This window comes from Suricata suricatta, chromosome 3, assembly GCF_006229205.1.
Source record: "Suricata suricatta isolate VVHF042 chromosome 3, meerkat_22Aug2017_6uvM2_HiC, whole genome shotgun sequence".
NCBI lineage: Eukaryota > Metazoa > Chordata > Mammalia > Carnivora > Herpestidae > Suricata > Suricata suricatta.
Window position 1 is genome coordinate 172,508,122 of NC_043702.1, and position 4,934 is coordinate 172,513,055.

Below are 4,934 nucleotides of genomic sequence, written 5' to 3' on the forward strand. Positions count from 1 at the left end.
CAAGAAAGAGAAAGGGAGAGAGCAGAGGGGGGGCCACAGAGAGAAGGGGACCATGCACCATGCTGACAGCAGAAAGTCTGATGCCAGTCTTGAACACACGAACCATGAGGTCATGACCTGAACTAAAGTCAGATGCCTAATGGACTGAGCCACCCAGGTGTCCCATCCTGTGTTTTATCTGAGACAAGCAGCTGGGTTTCAAAACTCGAATGTCTAGAGATTAGCGTGGACTTGTGCTAATCTTGTGGGGAAGAGTCTGTTATGCTTTTGCTGTTTGACAGTTTGCCCCAGATATCAGTTGTGAGAATCTGCAGCATTTCAGCATTGATGGTAAACCTCAGCCAAAATCGGGCACCACGATTGACCACCCTTAGCTGGGGTCTATGTTCTTATGCCAGTGAATAGGGCAGCATACTGGTGCCCACCAGGTTTATGTCCCCTGAGAGGCCAGGCCACTTCTCCCAAATGCTTAGGAGCTGTTTCTCCCCAAGTAACACAGGGGATACTCAGACCATGCTGACTATTTCTGGTGTCTTCCCTTTTTCCTCACCAGAGCACCACCGAACTCACCAGGCAGGACACTGGAGTTGGTGTGGGCCTCCAAAACCTCAGACTCTACACTCACTCTCCTCTTACAAAAACTTGAAATGGTCTGCCCCTCTTCTCTTTCCAGTCAATAGTTTGGGGGGAAGAGTTCTTACTGTGAAATCCCCTCCAGGCACCTTCAATTTTCTCTGTCTGTCCCTCTCACTCTGTCTCCTCTCTCTCCTCTCTCCATGATCAAAGCTCCCTCTCTTTGCAACACCCACAGTTCATTTGTACCCAAAATCAACAGCTTGCAACTTGTATCTTTCATGATGTGGTCACTTCTGCAATTTTGCTCTCTCAGTTCCCAGATCATTTCCTTGTGTATTCAAAATGATCTGATGTTCATCTAGCTGTGTTCAAGGAATGAGGCAAGCTCTGGACTCTCCTATGTTTATGCCATCTTAACTCTTATATGACAGACAATGTATTTATTTTAAAAAGTTTTTTTAATGTCTTATTTATTTTTGATACAGAAGAGACAGAGCATGAGAGGGAGAGGGTCAGAGAGAGAGAGGGAGACACAGAATCTGAATCTCCAGGCTCTCAGCAAACTGTCAGCACAGAGCCTGACGTGGGGCTTGAACCCAGGAAGGTGAGATCTGACATGAGCCGACGTTGGAGGCTTAACTGACTGAGTCACCAAGGCATCCCTATGACAGATAATTTAAAGTATTGTTATAAAGATGCTCACTAGACTTGAGAAAATAGAAGACCTCAATGAGACCCTCAAAAAGAAAAAAACATAAAAACGAACTCCTCAGAGAAGGAAAGCTCAGTACATGCAATTAAAAATACATGGATGGAATAAAGAGTAGACTATGGAAGCAGGGGAATAGACAGTAACCCGGAGGACAGGGTAATGTAAGACAATCAAGCTTAACAAGAGAGAGAAAAGAAAACAAAATGAAAACAGACTTACAGAACTCAGAGATACCATTAAGCAAAATAACATTGGAATTCTTGGAATCACGGAAGGAGAAGAGAGAGAAATGGGGACAAAACATTTATTTGAAGAAATAATAGCAGAAAACTTCCCAAATCTGGTGTAGGAAACAGAAATTAAGAATCAGAAGGCACAGAGAGCCCCCACAAAATCAACCCAAGGAGGTCCACATCAAGACACATAGTAAAGAAAATGACAAAACATCATGATAAAAGAGAATTTTAATACCAGCAGGAGAAAAGAAGATGGTTGTATACAAGGGAAACCCATAAGCTATCAGCTGATTTTTCAGCAGAAAGTTTGCAGACCAGAAGGGAGTGCCATGAAATATCCAAGGTGCTGAAAGAACGAGAGCTACAAGTCAGAATACTCTATCCAGCCAGGCTGTCATTCAGAATAGAACTAGCAATGAAGAGTTTTCCAGACAAAAGTTAAAGGAGTTGATGACCACAAAACCATCATCACAAGAAATATTAAAAGGGACTGCGGTAGAAACACCAAAAGCAAAGTAAGCACAAAAACAGTAAAAATAAGGATATCCATAAAAATCAGTTACAGTATTTACAAAATAAAAGGATGTAAAATATGACACCATATACCTAAAACATGGGGGGAGAAGGAGAAGAATAAGCAATGGGCTCAAATTAAGTGACCTGTAAGTTAGTATTGACTAATATTGGCTGCTATATTACAGAAGATATGAAGAAACTGAATGAAAATCATAAATCAAAAATTAGGAATAGCCTCTCAAAAAATAAGGAGAATGCAATTACTAAAGAATCCAATAGATCAGGAGGAAAAAAGCAAGAGGAGAAAGAAACAGAGAATACCAAAATGACAATAAAGCAAGTAAAGAAGGTGGCAGTAAGTACATCCTTATCAGTACATATATTGAATGTAAGTGGATTAGACACTTTACTCAAAAGACACAGTGAGATGAGATGGATAAAAAGGCAAGTTCTGTCTCTATGTTGCCTACAAGGGACTCTTTTCAGACCTAAGACACATGAATATTCAAAGTGAAGGGATAGAGAAGAATTTATGAAGCAAATGGATGTGAAATGAAAGCCAGGGTAGAAATACTTGTATAACACAGAATAGTCTTTAAAATAAAAACTGGACCAAGGGACAAAGAGAGACACTCTATACTAATAAATGGAATAATCTCAAAACAAATATAACAATCATAACTATTTCTGTAGCCCAGATGTGAACACCCAAATACATAGAGCAGCTAACAACAAAAATAAAGAAAGCAATTTATAGGAATGCAGTAATAGTAGGGGACTTTAAATCCTCACTGACAGTGATGGAAAGACCATCCAAGTAGAATATCAACAGAGAAACCATGGCTTTGAATGACACATTGGATCTGATAGATCTAAATGATATATTCAGAACATTCCATCCTAAAACAGCAGAATACACAACTCTTTCAGTGCACCTGAAAGATTGTACAGAATATATGATATAGTAGGCAACAAAACCGATCTCAATAAATTAAGGAAGATCAAAGACATACCAGGCATTTTTTTCTGACCTCAACATTATGAATCTACACATGAAACTCAAGAAAAAATCTGGAAGGAGCATAAAATACCTGAAGGCTAAATCACATGCTACTAAAAAATGAATGGGTCAAACAAGAAATCAAAGAAGAAATAAAGAAAATACATGGAGACAAAGGAAAATGAAAACACAATGGCCCAAAGTTTTGAAATGCAGCAAAGGCAGTTCTAAGAGCGATGTTTATAGCAATACAGGGCTCTGTAAAGAAGCAAGATAAATATCAAAGAAGCAACCTAACCACACAACTAAAGGATCTAGAAAAAGAAGGACCAAAAAAACAAAACAAAACAAAATAAAAAAAACCCAAAAAGCAGTAGAAGAAAGGAAAAAATAATAAAAATAAGAACAGAAATAATGATACAGAAAATAAAGATAAACACAGAAGAACAGATCAATGAAACCAGGAGGAGGTTCTTTAAAAGATCAAAAACTGATAAACATGTAGCCAGATTCATTAAAAAAAGAGACAGCATTAGAGTAAACTGAAGTAGACAAAATAAGAGAAGGAGGAAGAGTCACTGACATAACTGAAATACAAAGGATTTTAAGAATATTTTATGAAAAATTATATGCGTCCAATTGAACAAATTTTAAGTAATGGATAGACTCCTAGAAACACATAATCTCCCAAAATGAAGGGGAATTGATAGAAAATTTGAGCAGACCAATTACTAGCAATGAAATTGAATCAGCAGGGAGAAAATTCTGAACAAACAAAAGTCCAGGACCAACAGCTTCACAGGAGAATTCTACCAAAAATTTAAAGAAATAATATCTATTCTTCTCAAAGTATCCCACAAAATAAGAGAGGAAGAAAACTTCCAGATTCATTCCATGAAGCCAGCATTAACCTGATACCTAAATCACATAAAGACACTACAAAAAGAGAGACCTATAGGCTAATATTTCTGATGAACAAAGATCCAAAAATCCATAACAAAATATTAGCACACCAAATCCAATCATATATTAAAAAGCCATTCCTTTCAGACACGAAGAATTTATTGTTGCTGTACAAGTGTCATTCAAAGTTCACTAATGAATCAAATGAGCAAACAAATGAGAGAGACAAACATGTAAACCCAGACCCTTAGCTATAGAGGGCACACTGGTGACACCCAGCGGGGGAGGTGTGGGGATGGGTGGAGTAGGTGCAGGGGATTAGGATTACCATTACCGATAAGCACTGGGTAAGTTATCAAAGTGCTGAATCACCATATTATACACTTGAAACTAATATAACACTGTATGTTAACTATACTGGAAATTAAAAACAACAACAACAACAACCACCAAAGGACAGTAAACCCGGCACACCAAAATGAATAGTTCATGGTTTATGTTGTTTCTCTTCCCAAAGGGACTAAAGCGCTTTGAATAAAGTGATTGCATTGTGAACACTAATTTCTTTCCTTACTATTTTTTTAAACTTTATTTATTTTGGAGAGAAAGAGAACTCTGAGAGAGACAGAGCATGAGCAGAGGAGGGGCAGAAAGAGAGGGAAACACAGGTCTGAAGCAGACTCTAGGTTCTGAGCTGTGAGCACAGAGCCTGATGCAGGGCTTGAATCCTTGAACTGTAAAATCGTGACCTGAGCCAAAGTCGGATGCTCATCCGACTGAGCCACCCTGCAGCCCCGTGATACTGTAGTTTCATGAGTGTAGCCTGGTGCTTGGATCCAGGCAGGTGTTAAGTGACTGTTTGGTGAGTTGGAAGTCGGAATGAGGAGGTATTATTCATATGTTTCAGTGTCCTGTGATTTCAGTGATGGCGACTGATTCTCCCCTGAAAATAATGGTCAACTGGTGGTTGACACTGTTACGCAGGCAATCA